The sequence below is a fragment of the Chroicocephalus ridibundus genome, chromosome 6 (assembly GCF_963924245.1).
Source record: "Chroicocephalus ridibundus chromosome 6, bChrRid1.1, whole genome shotgun sequence".
Lineage (NCBI taxonomy): Eukaryota > Metazoa > Chordata > Aves > Charadriiformes > Laridae > Chroicocephalus > Chroicocephalus ridibundus.
Window position 1 is genome coordinate 73,854,552 of NC_086289.1, and position 19,528 is coordinate 73,874,079.

Below are 19,528 nucleotides of genomic sequence, written 5' to 3' on the forward strand. Positions count from 1 at the left end.
GGGATGGCCGTAAGATTCTACCCCGGGAGGTACGCTGATAATGCAGAGGTGATCTTGCAGGCGTCTGTGTTTGCTCTGATTTATGGCAGCTTGCTGTGACTTGAAAACACTTTGGGCTGAATCAGTTTAATTTACGGGCCGGATTCAGGAAGACCAGGACCTTGTTGCTCTAACTGCTTTCTCCCTTTTTCCTTCCTTCCTTCCTTGCACCACATCCTGCCCGCGCGGCTGGTCATGTCCAGACCTCTGGTCCTACAGCTGGCCATGGAGCCGGCGGTTCTGGGGAGGTCTACACGGAAGTTGAGCATTTTTTTGCTTCTCGGGTAGAGGATGCCATCACGCCCCTCTTTCACAAAGTTATTCCAAGCCCGTATTCAGGACCTAGTGCTGCTCAAATGCTTTGCGATCCCGTGATGAGAAGCGTGGCAGAAGCGAAAGGCATTACTATTACTGCTGTCCTTTGAAATGTCGTCCCTAGGGGAGCTGACATTTGAAGGATTCACGGCGCGCGGTGAGCTCTGCTGGCAGCCCGGCAAGCCAGGATTCACGACCAGGTACTTTGTGCCGCGCATTGAGGAGGCAAAGCTTTTGTTTGTGGAGAAGAGCTCTGCAGAGCTCTGGAAGGAGCAGTTCCCGTAGCTACAGGAGGAGAGTTGGTACAAGGTCAGAGCTTTTAGAAAGGGCAAAGAGAAAACAATCCACGCGTGCAAGAGCCGGTGCGTACTTGCATGCATGCGCATATGCAAGTAGGTTTGTGGCTATAATTAACTCCTAGGTTCCTGGGTGCATTTGGGGAACTGAGTATAAAGTTGCAGCATACGGTCTCATCTCTGTGTGAACACAACTGCATTAACCTCAGAAGAGGAGGGATTTAAAGCACTGCAATAACGCTGTATGGAGGATGAATCCCTCGCAAAACCCTCGTGCTCAATCAAACTCAGGCTAGTTAAATAAGCTCACAAGCTCCTCCGTCACACAAACTGTTATTTTCACACTTTCAGTACTGAAACATGGCCAAATGTATTATCATTGTTTTTAACCTGGCAAAAGATCTTTGCTCCTGGCCCGAGACGCTGTCTGCCAAGCTCCAGGACTGAAGCAGATTTTTATTCTTGAAGCTTTGTATACACGAGCCTTGGGGGGAAAAAAAAAAAAAAAAAAACACAGAAGGGTTTATCACTGACAAGTTGGCACAATCTTAACTAGTGTTGAGCAGCTGGAGAATCTGGAAAGCACATCAGACTTGGAGTCAGTGGGGAAAAGAGGAAATTCTGCAGTTACCAGGGTCTTGCCATAAAAGCAACAAATTAAAGGGAGAGGCGAGGAGGCAGAGAACTTCAAAGACGGGACGGTTTGCAGACGGCAAAGCACGTTGATAAGAACATTAGAAAGCAGCGAGCGCAGTGATTAATGAAGTGGAATTGCCTTTTGGTTCTTGGGACCGACAGTCAACGGCGTCCCAACGCGATCACCACAGATCCGAGTGCAGAAGTCAAGCCACCGCCGAAAATCTGTACTCGCGGCCGGCGCCTTCTCACTACCCGCCCCAAACACCTCCCCTCCCAGCAAACACCCATCACCTGAACTTCCCAGCCAGGCTGCTTTACTGGGATTTCAGTGGGGAAGGTGGGTGGAGGAGGAAAAAAAAGGAAAAGAAGTTGGGGAATACAATCAGTGTCACGCAGAGCTTACAGAAAACGTTTAGGAATACATGGAGTGGGAACCCGGATGCGAGGACAGCTTGGGCTCCCAGCCCCAGGAATTCCCTGAAGTCCCGGGAACGCCTGCGAGGCAAACGCCGTGGCCAGGGTGGGAGGTCGCAGCTCAGCACAGACGTTCCCGGTCCCTGCTCTGCCGGGTGCTTCGGGCTGTGGGGTGGCTTGGTGCTTTAAGGGAATACTCGGGAGCAAATGGAGGGGCTTGCAAACGCCAGAAATACCCAGCGATTAACTCAACAGGGGCTAAAATAAAAGCAGCGTCATGCATGGCAGAACATCTGGCACGTTTCCAGGCCCCAGCAAATACAAAACCCCGTCAGTCTAAAGAAGCATTAGGAGTTTATGATGTGGAAATAACTGGCTGGTGTGTGACGCATTTCCAGCTTATGGTGAGCCGTCTCTTAGAGGAGAATGTCTGAGACGTTCTGGGGCTGGACCCAACCTCGGTGCTGCAGGCCAAATGCCGTGGACATGAGGCGAGTGTTTCAGAAACGGAATAGCCTGCCATGTGCAAAGAGGGAAGAGATCAGGAAACATTAGGCGTAATTACTTCCCAGCTATTTAAGTACTCAGATGAGGTGATGGGGAAAAGTCTTCCGTAATAGCTGAGTTCGGGCAGCTTCTGTCTGCTGTGGTGTCATCTTTGCTGGCTTCCTCTCATCCCGAGGCGTCTATCAGATGGACGGAAACCTTTTACAATTTGACCATTTGACTTGAAGCAAGCTCTCAGACTAAAAGGGAATCTGCCGAAATGGCAAAAGTGAGGGAACTGTTTTCAGTGCATCTGTTTTAACAGCAACAAAAAAAAAGGCGGCTCAGTGATGTCCAGCAATCAAGGTCAGCATGACCTTGGGTTTGAGTAGCAGCACTCTTTCCACTCCCGTGGAGTTGGGTGATTCTGGAGAGTCAGGGATCTCAGAGAACTCCACCGATACCACCCGGATTTACTAATACCTTCAGCAACAGAACAAATATTTGCTTAACAGATGAGCAAACCGAAACACGAGGAAGCAAAGTCTTGCCCAAGAAGTCAACAGCACATTCAGCAACCACAGAGGCTACGACTGCCAGTCCCGCTTTTTAGCTGCATTCTCTTTGTAAATAAGCCAGGGAAAAGTATCAGCGTCCACATTCACACGTGTCGCTCAGTGACAAAAGATGGCAATGAGTCCTTCATCACCAGAGTAATCCCAAATTCACAAGATCCATAATCATTTCCTTAATGAGCAGTTTTTGAAGAGTGCTTCCTTTCTCAGGAGGAGTTCATCATTGGAAGAAAATCTTAGGTAGTTTCAGGAAGGCAGGTCTCCTCCTTCCACAACCCTGGGGGTGCAGGAGCTGCCCCAAGGCGTCTGCGCTCGGGATGGTGGTAGAAAACTCAATTTTTGGCCTCTGACTCCAAGAGCTGCTGGTGTTCACAAAGAGTACCAGAAGATGTGAGCCAAATCTCGGTCAAACTGAAAAATGGGCCCGTGTCTTTTTTTCTTTCTTTCTTTTAAATACTCATTTTCTGTCCTCTGGGTCTTTTTAATTCTTCTATCTGCTATTTTTGTCAAAGACACAGCTCTTTATTTGACACAGTCTTTTCAGTTTCTCTGAAAAAAAAAGAAAAGCTGTAGAGGTATCAGCGCCGGTTACAAAGGACCACAAGAGTGATTCAGTGAAGATGTCTCTGCTGGAGGAGCTCTAGTAGGTGTCACACAGCACCAAAAGGGAGGTTTGGCCTGAGCTCTTTCCCTCTGGGAAACTGTCTTCTCAGCAATGATTACAAATCACAGCTTATTTTCCCGTCTTTAACCCTGTGACACAAAGAAGCTTCCCAAAAGCAAATGTTCGTTCTTCTCTCCTGAAGTACCAGGTGCTTCTCAAATGCGTGTAGAATCTGGCCACTCGCACGCTTTTATTTTCATTTCAGACAGTACCACCTGGATACTCCGCCGTACACTTTTCATGGCCTGAACTTTTTAAAAGAAAACGTACGGACACTTGCAGGAACAGAGCATCTCCTTTGCTCCTGGCTCGATTATGATAGTAAATGTATGGACTTTGCAAGTACCTTCACGCCCAGAAAGCAGGATCAGTTGCAGGATGAGCTGAGAAGATGCTTGTTCAGATAAGAACACCTCCTTGACTGGCATCCTCGCTGCTTCAGTCGCTCCTAAGAAAACGTGTCAAGAGGTACTTTCATGGCTAGCGTGACATCTGAGCCGTGCTGTTCCTCAGCTCGCCTTTCTTGCATGAGCTGAGGAGACATCTACTTTATGCCAGCAGGAGGAGAGCATTTCACTGTGCTCCATGAGAGTTGTATCATTCTGCTCTAACCCCCGTACCTGCCGAGAGGCATCGCTCTGGCACAGAGCTACGGCATTTTCCAGCAGACATGAGCCAGCCCGGTCCAAGCGCCAAGCCAACCTCCAGACGCGTCGTGCATCAGCGCCACCCTGACCTACCACTCGCACCCCCGCGTCTCGGCGACGCCATCAGCAGAAGGCCGGCACCGAGCTAACCACGTCCGTGCAGTTTTTTGGTGCAATGAGGCTGGGGGGAAAACGAGCTACGAACTCTCTGCGGGAGACTGCGACTACACCTCCCGAGAGCGCTGGCCCGCCAGCGGCACCGCAGCGGAGTCGCAGCCCTGCCCGCGGCGGCACACGCTCCGCTGGCGGATGCCACCGGCCCTCTGAAGGGACATGGCTTGGTTCAGTGCTGCTCCCCAGACGAAGGCGGCAGAAGCGGCGGCAGCTGGAGGTCATTTAGCAAGAGAGACTGAGGAGGGAAAAAGGGGAAAGGACTGCGGCTGCTGAGCCGATGCCTGCCTGCTCCACCTTCTGCTGCTGTTCCCTGGGAGCTGAGGATCAGACCAGCTCTATTTTCAGGATTTAGAAAAAAGTTTCAGTCACAGGTCATGAATCTTTCAGCTGCAAGAAAGCCTGACTCTTTTTTTTTCTTTTTTTTTTCTTTTTGTCTGCGGGGCAGATAGAAGAGAGCAGCCGCTCTGCCGTGCCTGCCAAGCTCCACGGTGCCTGGCCGGAGCGCCCAGCTCGGAGCAAGCTGCTGCCTTCATCCAGAGGCCACAAAGATGCTGCCACCCACCGGGGCGCACACCAGGGATATTCACCCGTGGGCTCACAGAGCTGGCCTTCGGTAGATGTTTTCTGTGCTCCTGACTGGCGCAAAGTCTCTTCTCGGAGTCCTCTTCAGCCGCTGCCTTGCAGGTGGTAGGATTTCGCCGAATCATTGTGAAACTAAAGATCTCGGAGCAGAAAAACAGAGGGCTGGGAGGGGGTTCCGCGTCACTGAGCCCGATCCGCTGCGATCACAAGCCACGGTTTCATAAGATCCCTTTCATCCAGCAGCGAAGCTGTACCTTAAAACTAGTTTGTTTTTACCTCCACCTCTTTGCCAAGAGGACTAATTTAGTGCCTCGTTCTTCTGATGGCTGGAAACCTCAGAATTTCCAGCCTAAGTTTATCCGTGACCCATTTATACCTATTTGTTCTTATGCCAATGCTGTTCTTGAGTTTAAATAGCTCTCCTCACTCTCCAGAGTTAACCCTCCTCCCCCCTGCCTTTACAGACAGCCATCACATCTCTCAAAGCCAAATAAAGGCTGCATTTCTCTGCAGCTGATCCTATTTTAACAGACCTTTTCTGCGCTTGTGTGCCAGGACTGACCACCTGGCGCTCCAGGTAGGGTCTCATCAGGCCCTGGATGAGTGATGTTCACGCTGGATGTGTGATGCATCAGAGGTTCACAGATTTCCTTCTTCAGGGTCCCTCGGTGCACCCCAGAACAGCTAACTTCACTTTCTTCTCCTCTATCACTTCCAAAAGATATGCCCCGTTTCACAGAAGTAATGCGTGGCATGATTCCCTCAGTGCTCAGCCCTGCTTTTTGGGCGATTACATCCATCTTCACACTTCCATCTGTCCTACTGCAGCCCTCAAGAGCATCCCATTTTTATAATACAGTTTCCTGGACCGCCACGACTGTGCTAATCCACTCTAATTTCATCTCAGCCGCGAATGTTAAACCTTCTCCTTTTGTGCCAGGAACACTAGAAACACAAATAACCTTCCCCACCACCCCTGAAGGGACTCCAGGCGCAGCCACTGCACCCCGAACTTTCCCAAATACATTATAGACTCTCCCTAATTCTCCAGATGTTTCCTGCACAATTCCCCTAATCCCCATTTTCTCCAGTTTGACTGATCTTTCACTATGTCAAATGCTTTGTAGGAGTCCAGAGAGATTAAATCTACCACGCTGCTTTTGTCAAGAAAATCAATTATCTTATCAAATAAAATCATCAAATTCGCCTGACACAATATAGCTTTGGTAAAGCCGCATGGCATTCGTTCCTTCAAACAGAAGTCCTTCTCCTTCATAGAGCTTTGGGTGACGCTGAGGTCAGACAAACCGGCCCTTGGTCACATCGATCACATTTTTCTCTTAAAATATACTAAGCAAGAACTATACAAAGGGGTGACAGGAACAGTGCCCCGTCTGCAGGCGGATTCCCTACGTATCGGCTCCAGCAAAGCCACAGCAGAATAGCAGCTAACCTTTATTACCTGCCTTTTCTACTTTTTTTTTTTTTTTTCTGATGTTTGGAGTTTTCTACATTCTTGACTTCAAAAGTGGTTTGAAATCAGACTTCTACAGTGTCAAAGTACAGAACCAGGGGTTTAGGATTCAAACAGGCCGAGTTCTAGAGAGGTAACGCAAGACCTGTATTTCCACATGACCGGTGGAATCAAAAAGCTGTACCTTTTCCCACAGCAGTTGGGGAATCTGCTCCTTAGACCGGGCCAGAGAATTGCAGAGTGCATAGAAGCAGGTGATTAGAAATGAAAATAAAATTGAGAATATTACACGTCGTTTGCTTACGTTTGACCCAAAGGCTTCTGGACGGTGCAGCTAACGGGCTCTTAGATGTTCGCAGCCTTCTGGCTGGCAATCTAATTCCTAAGCATCTCTATATCCTTCGGTCACTCACGGAAAAGGGCCTGGATTTGGGGACCGGATAGGCTCCTGGGTGCCAAATTTATGTTAGCAAGTTATTCGTATTAACGTCTTTCCTCTCCCTAGTTGTCCCTCCTCCGTTCATCCCACCCACCAAGGAATTCCTCTTCCTTTGCCCAGCCGGGGTGGCTCTAAGGCTTTTCCCCCTCAAGCCCCTGGTGCCTCACCTTGCTCTGGTGCTGTTACCGTCCCGTAGCATGGCCAGGTGCGACTGCACCCTGCCAGATAATCAACAGCGCCAGCTTTTCATAGATCTAGTCCGTGAGTAAGCCCAAAAGAGATCATTAGCCCACCCGACATGCAGTTTATCCGAGGGAGGAAGATGGGGGCAGAGGAGGCCAGAAGCCCGAGGAGAGGTTTCAATCCCAGAAATGGTGTGCCTTGCACAGGTCACGGCACATCTTTGTGCTTCGTTTTTGCTTTCTCGTGGCCGATGATACACTCTTGAGCTTGCCCCTCACCACACCTTCATTCGGCACGGCCCTCGGCCGGGCCCCGCGTCTCGCCCTCCTCGGTCTGAGCGTCCACCCCCAGGTGTGGGAGCACCGCGGCCGCTGGAACAGCTGCTGAGACAGACCTCCCAGCCGGACTGCACAGGGCCGCAATATGGCATTTTACTAACTCTTTATAGATACAAACAATAAAGTTGACGCGTTAACGAAAATTAAGAAAAATGAGGGCATTTCACTCGAGCGGTTCTAGGACGGTTTCAAACAGCCTCGCATGGACAATTAATCTCTTACTGGTATTACAAAAAACAAAATGAACGGTCAGTGACTGGAATTGGAAGAGAAAGGAATGAAACCCAAACATGATTATTATCAAAGACAGACCCTAAAAGGATACCAGAGTCCAGTGGAAAGTTCAGACAAATTTGAACTTCGTGGCAAAGAAAACCCCATTTCATTTTCTCTGTTTCACAAAACAGTTTTATGAGCCTCGTAAGGAGATTTTAGCAGATGTGATTACGCAGGGAAAAAAGCTCTTGTCATAATTAATCCAATTCAGAAATCAGATGCCAGCAAAGGGGGAAATTTCCTTCTCGTTTATATTCCTGTCAACCCACTGAAAGCAGAAGGGCCTCAGGAAAATTTAAGACTTCCTTTGCAAAACTATATTGCTGGTCAGTAACGGGGCTCATACGTACATTTAGGTGGTTCTCCCATCGCACTGAAACAGTATTGAGTGTTATTGTTAAACGCACAAAAAGATCTCTGGAGCAAAATCCCACTTCAGGATTTAAGTTTTTATGAGTAAAACGCGTTTGTACGTCTAGAGTCAGGAATTACAGCAGACAGTAGCAATTATACAGGAGAGAATATATCTCATATATATCATACCAAATATATAAACGCGGAATCTTGGTCCTCTATTTCATTAAAAATGGCTATATTAAAAATTAGCGGCATGAAATTTCTTCACAGCGTCTCAAATATTTCACATGGGCCAAGGAATGTTCTAGTAGCCAAAATATCAAGAGGCTGCCGGAATAAAACACATGAACGACTTTGGGCAGACGGTGTCTTTTTGTTCAACAGCTCTTGACGCAATGGAGCGGTCCCCGAAAGGGAACCCTGAAAGGACCGAGCTGTCCAAAATAATTAAGGCACATGATTGATTTCTTTGCAAAAGAGAGGGAAGGAAAAGCGGATCTTCAACTTTTGGACTCAGACCTGTATTCCTCATCGCGGTGTGTGGGAGAGACGTCACTTGCTACCAGCCTAGTAACGCTGGGCTCCTAATTGGCTCCAGATCAAGGATCCTTCATGCTATTCTGGGTTTGACAAATTCTGCCCGTCCCCACCGGCAGAGATAGGAGTAACTCTATCGACTGCCGGGGAGTTGCTCGGTATTTACAGAGGTGGAGCTGAGACCTGAATCGGGTCTCAACGTCTTTACCTCTTCGAAAGGTGTCGTTTGGATTTCCTCTTGCTTGAAAGCCTATCTTGGCAAGTGCGCTGAAGTAGCTCGTTGCTGACCTCATCTACGAACGCAGCCCCTGCTTTGGCTTCCCCCCGAGTTTCCCTATAGAGGAAAGAGGGGCAGCAGCGGCGATGGCACCGCAGGCGCCCAGCCCTGGGTCGGCAGGCACCCACCCCGCTCCCACGGGGGCACAGCTCTGCCTCCCGCCGACGGGAAAGTTACTCTCTTTTGAAACAGCTTTTCACACAGATTTTAAACCCTGCAGACCACACGCAAGGCAGATGTCCGTCACTGATGCAGGGCATGGAGGCTCTCTTGTAGAGAGCCTTCCTTTCTCTGCTAGGAAAGGCTGTGCCAAGCTCAGGCGGGAAGCCTGGGAAAGCAAAGCCCCAGTGCAGGGAGCTTCACGCTCCAGGACCGTCCCCACCATCCCTGCCATCCTCCCAGTGCTCCTCCGCGTCAGCTGCGCCGTACAATGCCCGTGCACGCCCGCGGGGAGAGAGCACACCGTGCCGCAATACCAGGTAGCACCTTTCATGCTTGATGGGCTCCCACCACTCCTCACAGCTTAAGAGACCTCCCTGCTCACATGGGCTTCCTGACCCTTTCGTACCGGCCAGCAATTAAAAATCACCGGAGCAGAGGTTTTACATTGGGCCAAGAGGGACAGAAAAGGACATGGGGGTGTTGGTCAACTGCCGGCTGAATACGAGCCAGCGGTGTGCCCAGGTAGCCAAGGTGGTCAACAGCATCCTGGCCTGTGTCAGGAACAGTGTGGTGAGTAGGACTGGGGTAGTCATCTTGTACTGGGCACTGGTGAGCCCCCACCTCGAGGGCTGTGTCCAGTTTTGGGCCCCTCACCACAAAAAAGACATGGAGGTGCTGGAGCATGTCCAGAGAAGGGCAACGGAGCTGGTGAGGGGTCTGGAGCACAAGTCCTGTGAGGAGCGGCTGAGGGAGCTGGGGGTGTTCAGCCTGGAGAAGAGGAGGCTGAGGGGAGACCTTCTCGCTCTCTACAGCTCCCTGAAAGGAGGGGGTAGCCAGGGGGGGTCGGGCTCTTCTCCCAAGGAACAGGCGATGGGACAAGAGGAAACGGCCTCAAGTTGCACCAGGGAAGGTTTAGGATGGATATTTGGAAAAACTTCTACACCGAAAGGGTTGTCAAGCATTGGACCAGGCTGCCCAGGCCAGTGGTGGAGTCACCATCCCTGGAGGGATTTAAAAGCCGGGCAGACGTGGTGCTGAGGGACATGGGTTAGTGGTGGTTTTGTCAGAGTCATGTTGGTGGTTGGACTTGGTGATCTGAAAGGTCCCTTCCAGCCCAGGCGACTCCATGATTCTGTGCTTTGCTTGTCTGGTGGACTCGCTGCTGTCAGCGTTAGTGAGCCGGCCGAGGGCCTGTTACTCTATGGCGGTTGTTTCCCTCCACTCTGCCCACATGGCGACGTGCCCGGGGAGCCAGGCGGGTGCTCCAAGGAGCGGCCGCTCCTTTGCTGAGGGATAACGTTCGTTTGCTGCTGGAGGCTGAGCCTGGCTCAACCCCACCGGCCCGGCGGGGGCTAATGAGCCGCCTGAGCACCGGCGAGGAGGGACAGAGGGCGAAGAAGGGAGAGAGTCGCTCTAGTCCTCTGCGCAAAAATAACAGCGATTTTGGGGAGGAAAAGGGAAGCAGGCACACTGTGTGAGGTAAACGCGCCCCTGGGGGTGTTTGTTCCTGCGCTACCAGACCCGTCATGCTTCTCCCCAAGGGGTTTTGGTTTTCCAGGGGCTGGGGTTCTATTTACTAGTTGAGGTATGTGAAATATAAGCACGAAAACTAAGTAAAGACAAGACATCCTTCTTGCGGTGGCTGTGGGTGGGAGGAGAGTGGGTTGGAGGAGAGAGACGAGGGTTCGGGATGCGGTGTGCGCCCGTGCGCGGGCGTTTGTGCGTACGGGAGGCACATCGTGGTGCTTTTATCTTTAAGCACAGGCAGCTGCGGCCAAAATGTCCCCCCGCCAGAGCCTGATCCTGCAACGTCCAGCTGCTCGCGCTGGAGCTGGGACATCCGTTGCCCAAGTAAAGAGTTTCTGGGGCTGTTTTTTCAGGCTTGTTTTATGCACTCGCCATTAGAACACGTGGGCTCCAGCTCCAGCTGGGAGCCCCTGCAAGAGAAGGGTAGGATGTGTGTACTCCTGGACAAATCCTCACGCAGTGCTTTTTTTGCTGAGGATACGGCCCCTCGTCCCGGTAGGGATGAACTCTGCAGCCTGCAGTCACTCCTCTGTGCCTCTTAGAGTCCACAGTTTAGACGCAAGGTTATTTCTGAGAGTCCCAAAATAGAGCAAGTACAGACACAAAATCATAGAGAATCTACTTAAAACTTCTCAGAGCAGGGAAAAGGTCAGATTACAGGTGTATTTATGGACAGGTTGTTCCTTTTTCTTCTTTTTTTTTTTTTTTCTGTTTTTAAAATTACCTAAAGGGGAGAAATAATGCGACATTACCTCAATAGGCGTAGTGAGTATAAAACCATTGCAAACAGATGTAAACAAATAGCATCAGGTAATTAAAAACAGAGATAAGTCGCTGGCTAAATTCCTCTGGAGTCCTCTTCAGCCTTTGACGATACATTAATATTATTGCACATGCAAGACTGAAAAACGTATCAGAGAGGATGGAAAACGGAGATTTCTTTTATCAATGAAAAAAACGTGTGTTTACGCCAAAGCAGTGTCCCTGTAGCCTGTGTTAAAGGCAAAGCTTTATCGTTCCTCTTTCTTCCTCCTGGAAAGCACCTGCCTGGTTTCCAAACACCACTTTTCCTCCCCCGAGTCATTTATCCGTAAGCACGTCCTGCGTCCCCAGCGGTTGCGATGGCGGGGAGGAGGTGGCGGCTTTGCACAGGGGCTGTAAGTTTTTCACAGGGGGACGATAACTTGGTACAAAACCTGTATATCTTCCGACCCGTGTGCTGAAGACCAAGCGTTGTCCTCAGTGGTATAAATCCCAAACTCTGCTGCAGTAAATACAGTCAAATCCCTCCGGTCGCTACAGATTTACGCAGGAAGACTGCGGGAAGATTTTGAACCTTGGTGAATTTCTGATGTTCACAAGTATAAATCCTCCGCCCTAGTTTCGGCAGCCGCCACGCACCCTGTGACAGCGTGCCCCGGTGCGGGTTAAGCCCCTCCGAGTACCTGCTACAGACTAGAAGTCAATAAAATTAAAAAGCGGCGCCTTGTGAGAGGCTTCTCCTGTCCCTGCCAGCACGGGTTTTCTCCAAGCAGGCTGGGCTTTGAAATCGGCACAGGCAACGTCCCTCCTGCTCCTCGGCGGCTGCGAAGCCACCACCCAAACCCTTCTTCACCCCCCCCATGCAGGGCCGCAACACCCGCCGCATCCCGCGTAAGCATCCGTGGTAATCACGGACACGAGAGCCAGGGACATCAAGACAAGGGACATTAAGACGGGGGGAGAACGGGAGAAGTGGAGTCGTGACAGCTCTGCTGAGACCCCGAGGCGCCGGCGTCTTGGAGGCAGAGGAAAACCAGCCTTTCCTTCTGGGTGCCCTCTAGCCCCAAGAAGAGAAGGGAAATGGCTGCGAGATGGCGGTGAGGACCCTGCAGGGGAGGCTGGGCCTTCAGGAGCTGACGTGTGTGACCAGCAACGTACAGTATAAAACGCGCCGCGCCATGCAGAGGCTCCTTAGGCATTTTTAAGCTCTCGCCATTCTGAATTTAAAGTTTATCAGCACGACAGCAATAACACAACCTTAACAAGACGGAGTTCCAGTTGTCTTCTTTCAGTTCTTGGGCAAAGCTCGCAAAGCACTTTATAAAGGGGGAGGATTATTCTTGGCTTAAATGTGGGGAAACTGAGGCACAGCACCACAAAACAGCCTCTCCGCGGCATGGATCCCGGCTGCCAGGCTATTTACCTGCCTGGTTCTGTCGTTGCTCCATCGAAAACTCCCCCCGGCACGGCGGAGTCCCCTTCCCTCCCCCTTTGCGTGCTCTCTCCACAACTCCACCTCTCACACCTGGAGCGCAGAGCTCAGCGTGCAGCACCAACTCATCAAAGACACCCAAACAGGCATCTCGCTGATGCAAAAGACCTTTCAAAAAGAGAGAGAACAGAAATAGAAGCATGAGCTTCATCAGAGAAGTGACTATTCCACCAAAGCAAAGCAGCAGCTGAGTAAAGAATGAAAGGAAGAACAGATTAAAGGAGATACTTGAATCCTGAGGAAAGGCGAACGCTGCATAGCAAATGATTTGCGGGGGGGTGGAAAAAAGGCGAGGAGAGAATTATCTAGCAATATCTTGCTAAAGTTGCTGCGGAAGTAAGATTAACACAGGAATAGGAAAGTGTGGACAGAAAAAGCCACGGAGAGCTGATGGAGAAACAGCTCTATGTAAAAATCAGAGAGCGTTTACGTGGCCCATTTGGGTTTTCTGTGGAAGGTGAGTAGCGCGGTGCGTTACCCGTCACAAAGCGAGGAAACCACCGCGGCGTCCATTGGAGCAGCGCTTCAGGAAGCTACGGAACAAGCAAGAGACAACCCCTGACGGCGGCGTTCCAGGCGAGGAGTACCTTTGGAGAACTGCGCGCAGAGCTTAGACCGACGCGGGCTGCAGATGTTTGAACGGTAATCCATCGCTTAACAAATGGGAAAGCAGCAGGCAGCAGTGGCTGCTCGGCAGAACTCCTCAGAGCAGGAAACCATCTTTGCCCAACAGTTGCGCGCAAAATCAGGCTTTGAAAGCGCCGGCGCTGAGACCCAAACGGAGGAGAGTAGAATCGCCGAGGCGTGGAATCCTGTTGGAATTACGCAACGCTGGGGCTGGAGACTGGCCCCGGCGGCTGGGTGAGCATCCTCAGATACGTGTTTTACCGGCCTTAAAGCCGCAAAACACTCGCTGGGCCCAGCGAGCAGCATTGTGTAAGCAGCCGGGCTTGCTGGATTCCGTTCTGTTGCTGTTCAAACGCGCAGCCAGTCTTCAGTGATTTACTGAGGAGGATGGGGCACCCCAGAAGTCATTTAATTTCATCGTCTCTGCCAAAAGAATTCAATAGTTTACACTACCCATCATTGTGAAAGATGCTCTTTGTGCGTGGATTTCCCCTCCAGGTAATCGTAAAAGGCTGCCTGACCTGTATCTGAGCAGAAAACGTACCAAAGTCAGCGGAGTGGCCCCTGTTAGCACCAGCAAAAGCATTATAAAAAGGAAAAAAGGTTTATTTTGATGCCTTTGCTGATAACTGCCTTAGGTACATCCCGTCTCCGCTGCTCCTCAGTACCGCTGAGGAGCCAGCATCGTTGCGGTATGTGGAAACTTTGACGTTTCGGAAAATTATCTGTGGTTCGTGATATATTTGCTCTAGGTAACATCCCAACTGGCCAGTATCAATTAACTGGCACATTGAGAAGTGCAGGGAAACAGTTATCTCTTGGAGACGGAAAGTGAAGGAAGAGTTAACCAGTCTTTACTTTTGCCAGCAAGTATACATACTCCGTTCCCCATCCGCCCCCATAAAGTATGAAATGTAGCAGATGTTTTGAGAACAGCTAGCCTGATCTATCAGCCTCTATATAAATGAAGGTTGAGTTAGTGAAGAAGGCGGCAGAATAATGTTTACAAGAGAAGTGCAAGAAGACTTCCGACACCTGGGCAACTTAATGATGGCAGATGGCAAGAGCTGAAGGCAAAGAGAAGGAGCAAAGCGCCCCAGCAGCTGTTGAACAAATGGGGAGTGGAAAGGCCTCCGCTGAAACTGCGCAGGAAGAATTTAATACCGGCAGTTCTGTAAGAATGATAGTGTGAATATGCAAAGAGGAGCCTGTGTTTTAACTCCTCGGTCAACTATCGTCAAGAGTACCCAATGGATTGTCAACCGAGGAGATTTTCACAGCGAGAAGCCATCTATTTGCATCAAATACCATCAGCCTGCAAAGCAGCAACTTCTGGGTCATTTAACACCACTCCACATGTAGTTATTTTCTCCTAGGCAAGTGGCTCAAAAAGAGCCATGCGAGAAAAAGACAGAGTCGGCGTATAAAGGGGGACAATCAAGCAGCATGGGGAAGCCATTAGCTAGTCGGTGTAATATAACTCAGTTAAACCAACAAATTTCCAGGACGCTCGGGTGTCCTGTCATTCTCGGCACGAGAGAGACTGCAAGACTGCAGCCCAACAGGGGCTTGCATTTCACCATCAGTAAACAAGGGATTTCTGACTTTATGCTACAGATAATAGTTTCTGACCAGTCACCCAGGACAGCCTGGCTGTTTTCCTGCGGCAGCACGTCAGCTATTGCTCTCCTGTAAAAAAAAGGAGTTGTAGAAGGCACAGGTGCTCCCTGTTTTACTGCAGGGAAAAGACGGGAGACCAGCCAGAGCTGTAAGTGCAGGGACTGCCATCAGCCGGCTTTCTAATTCTTGCATTTAAAAGACAGAGGTGGGATTAATGCACGTAGCCAAGATCACCATTAGGAATTACTCTTCCGCCACGCTGGACTCACCCTTTCCAGGGAATAGTGACCATCTGCCAAACTCAGCTCTGAGTTCAGGCTCCACAAAGCCAAAGACTATCTAGATGAGTATGACAGAATTGGACCACTTTTGAAGGATCCTTCTCCTTGTTAGGACTAATTTTCATTTAACGCTGTGATTATACATAATTAATACAACCCATTACCTGCCATGCATGTCACATCTGTGGCCCTGCCAGGCCAACACTGCATTGACCACTGACACTCTACGGAGGAACCCAACATGGAAGAACCATCAACGGATCATCCCTGCGATTCCTTTAATACCCAATTCACACCAAGTATCTATGGATTAGCGAGACTCCGTGCTGCTGTTTGAAAAAGACTCAGCCAGTGGGTAGAAAGAATGCTGTCTGATAGGTACGCAACTTCAAAACAAATTCATACTGTTCCTGAAGAAATTGCCTCCACAGGGGAAGAAAAGGTTATTGTATGTGTAACCTGCAGCTTTAATTACATTGTGTACTTCCCTGTGCAATTAGAAATGTGTATTTGTAACAGACAGTTACACTTTCTAGTTACGTATCCATCAAATTCTCCTTATAATTAGGATGACTCATAATGAAATTATGCATTAGTTGCCCCATTCATTATATTGTTTGACTTAGAGTCAGCACGCAAACTACAAATCTTCTGAATTCGTCCCCTCTTTCATCCTCCTTGGCTGTTTCCTAAGCTAATATCCCTCAGAAACAGAGACGTTTTAAATTGTTGCGGCTCCTTTGCAGGCAATGAGTTTTCTAAAGAGGGTCTACTGCTGCAGGGCTGAGCAGCAACCTCAGCTCCCGCGGAAGTCAGTAGGGTTGTGCTGATGGAGGGCAAAGGGAAAGCACTTGGGAGCCCTCCGTTTCCCAAGGCAATCCTGCTTTGCAACATTCATACGGTCCAGGAAGACAGAAAATTGCCACGCCTGATCAGATCGGCGCTCCCTCGCTTTCTATATCTTGTTTCCAGCCAGGAGCAGATTGGTGCATTGGGAAAATGCAAGAGCAGTAGAGCCGTAGCAAGGACAGGGAGGACGCATGAGTCCCATCACTGATGGCAGCTGCTGATGCTGCTCAGTGATTAGAAAAAGCCTGAGGAAACGGGGAGTATCTCAGAATATCTCCCTAAGGTTGAACCATTTTGAACTAATCAGCCCCTAGAACTTCCTGATCATCCTCCATTGGCCCACACCTTACACCTTGAACAGTTTACCCCCCTTTCAGTTACCACCCAGTGCAAGTACATCTCCTTGTCCATTCGCTTACTCAGCTCTCACAGATGGTTATCACCTGTTGACCACCAAGTCTGAGTTACTTTAACCTACTGCAAAGGGCTGCAGCCTTTGGGGTCACTGTGGCGGGGAGGTCCATCGGCAGCTCCTTCACTGCAGAAGGAAGGGGGGAGCGGGGACAGTCATCCTTTCTTTTGGGAGCCACCTTGTATCCAGCGTAGATAACTGGTGAACTGTGGACGTGGGCGGCAATGGTCACCTGCTTTAACCCGTCATTGAACACACTGATGCATCCAGTTCAGTAGTGAAATCTCTCAAAACATCACCAACAAAGCCAGCACCCCTGGACCTGTGTGTCTCCAACAGGAAGCTCTCGAACATCTGGTGAACAGCTGTGTCATCCCACGTACAAATCAGTCGCCCAGTGAGCCCCTTAGTGAGACAGAAGTGTATTGCTTAGGACAAGGAGAACTTTTCTTTTTCCTCCTCCCCCCGCTTTTTTTTTTTTTCTGCCTTAAGGTGAATGTAGGGCTTATGAAAAACGCTGGGTAAGTGGCAGCGAAAAAATTCTTTAAATTATTCACAAAGCAGGTATTGTTCTGGCGGCCGTGCTGGCAGTCTGCGCGTAACGGTCCTACCCTGAGACGCGTGCCTACAAAATGAAAAGCTCCCTTTTGCTCCCTCCAATTCTGGGAGAAGTTTAAGGTGCTAATAATCCCCCGCTGTAAGCTGAGAAACAAAACTGGAGCCCTGAGACCCCCTCTCCAGCAGACGGACTGTGTAAGGAGCAGGGGGTGGAAAGGAGAAGGGGGGATGCCCAAGAGTGACAGCAAGTACAGCATGGGGAAGCACGGGGTCTGTTGGAAGAAATGTTGATTTGAGGACAAATGCCATGCTCCTGGTAGCCCCAGATGTGCCCATCGGCATCTACGGCTGGCTTGCACCAGCAGCAAGCTTGCTTTCATTCAGCAGTTCCCACGGAGGCCAGTTCAGGAGGAGGAGCACACGCCGTTTGGTAAAGCCCTTGGCCGTGTGGGCATCTGGTGGGATGGTGGCAGGAAGCGATGTGGGAAAAAAGAGGGGTTTACGTGGCCCACTTTTCCCCTGGGAGCAAGGCAGAACTTCCCGGCTGGCTCAGCACAGACCAGCAGCCTCCGCTCCGGCAAAGGGCAACTCTCGGGTGGTCTGTGACAGTCACCGGCGCAAAGGGCCAACACAAATCCACACCAAAGGAGAAGGCTCACACCTTAACCAGCCCTCAGTGCCCTCAGGTCCCAGTCGTCTAAAAACCTAATGCGTATTTGGCAGTAGGGCTCTCTTAACCCCTTCGTTCCCAGGGCGTGAGGCAGCCACAGCCGGGTTGTCACCCTGAGCTGCTTTCCTCCTTGCTCCCTCCCAACGCCATGCATTTCTGGGATGTCTCCGTGCGTGGAGACATTTGTATTTTCATTTTAAGCCAAAGGCTGTGAACTGGGTGGTACCGAAAAATCAGGCAGGTGCTGAACCAGCAGCAAAAGTGCTCGTTTCCCTCCTTGCTCTCTCCCAGCCTGCCTTGGCGCCGGGCTGCCTCTCCAGTCCTTCGGCCCCCTGTGCCATTGCTGCCCACAGAGCCACATCTGCGCTGGTGGCTTTTACATTCGTCCACTAGGGACCCCACTGAGATCAGCAACACTGAGCTGGCAGCAGATGTTTCACAAGCATTGATCCATCTCGACCCGGGCTGGTCATTAACCGACAAGCAAGAAGAAAAAGGCTCCAAGGTCTCGGCAGAGCACTGATATTTCTGAGCTGGGATCTAAAGATGCGCATGGTTTTACCGAAACCAGCATCCTCTCAGCGCCCCTCTTCCCCACACCGCAGGCACTGCGAACGCCGTGCATCACTCGCGTTCCTTCTGCTCATCGTTATCCTGGCCGCTGTCAGCTTGCAAATTTAGATTGCGAGACCCTGCGATCCGCAAACGGTGCTTTTGCCTTTTGGGAAGCATCGTTGACTCTGTAAATACAAAGCACGGTCCGGTCCGTCCGTCCCCCCTCGTTCGCTTTGTGCCACATCTGCCACATAGAGTTTTATGAACTTTCCGCTTCCCATCGCTACTTTCACTAACTCCCGCGACAGCCTGGGCTTGCGGTGGGGGCGGACGCCGCCGCCGCCGCCTTCATTTTGCCGTTCGCAGCCGCGGTGAGAGCCGCCGCACCTTCCATTCCCGGGAGTGATTTTTCTCCTTAGTTTCCAAACAATGTGTGAAACCCTGCTCTGCAGAAACAGTAGCCTCAGTAAGTTTAAGGATGACTGAAGCTATTTCTTCTCCCGGGGAGGTTTAAAAGCTACGGAGGGATGAATGGGGTTAGACCTATCGCTGCGTTTCCAGCAGCCATCCTATTACAGCACTGAATAAAAGCAGGAACGGCACGTCTAGCCGAGGTTAATAAACCCTACCGAGTGCATGCCTTAAAAGCACGACGAAACAGCCTTAAGTCAGCTTGAGATAACTAATTTCAAGCATGGCTGTCTAGTGTGCCTGTCATTCCTATTGTCCTCCCAAACTCTCTCAGACATTTTGAGCAGGGAGTACCAAGCTATGAGTTAGCGGGGGTTGTCACATTAATGGTCCAAAAAGGTTTAAGCGCCGGGAGGGAAGGATGACAGCGCTTAACAACTGGTGGCAGTTTGGAGGATTCCGCTGGATCTCTGTTTATTAATAATTAGGCTTCGCCTCGGAGGAAGATGTGACAACTCTCGGAGGTAGGATTTGCACGGGAAACAAAGGGAGCTGTTGCTGCTCGGTGCCCGTTGTTTGTGCTCGGCTCCCTGGGCTCCCCCGGCACCCAGGCGGCGGCGGTGGGGAGGGGGTGATGGGACGGGGGGGGGGGGGTATGTGTGTGTGTGATGGAAATACTGTTGATAGTCCTGCGTTTTTATGGCAGAAATGCCTCGAGGCTCCAGTCTCGCCGCCTGCTGAGTCTGCATTCCACGTTGCTCTTCCCACGGAGTAAAATACATAGAGGTCACGCAGAAAACACTTTACTGCTTTTCTCCCCGGCCAGGCGGGCTGTTTCGGAGCTGGGAGAAGGGAGAGGGGAGGCTGCCCTAAAATAAAAGGGGAAGAGG

At 50.6% G+C, this 19,528-nt stretch overlaps 1 protein-coding gene across 5 annotated transcripts in view; it reads left to right on the forward strand.

Moving 5' to 3' along the window:
- Nucleotides 1-19,528, forward strand: part of LOC134517374 (calcium-activated potassium channel subunit beta-2) — a 159,680-nt gene that overhangs the window by 31,557 nt on the left and 108,595 nt on the right. The window contains exon 1 of one of the 5 annotated variants that reach the window (XM_063338797.1): nt 18,632-19,162. The exons of the other annotated variants lie outside the window; for them this stretch is intronic. The gene's annotated coding sequence lies outside the window, so the exon portion shown is untranslated. Of the gene's footprint in view, nt 1-18,631; nt 19,163-19,528 lie in introns of those variants that run through there. 5 annotated transcript variants of the gene reach the window in all.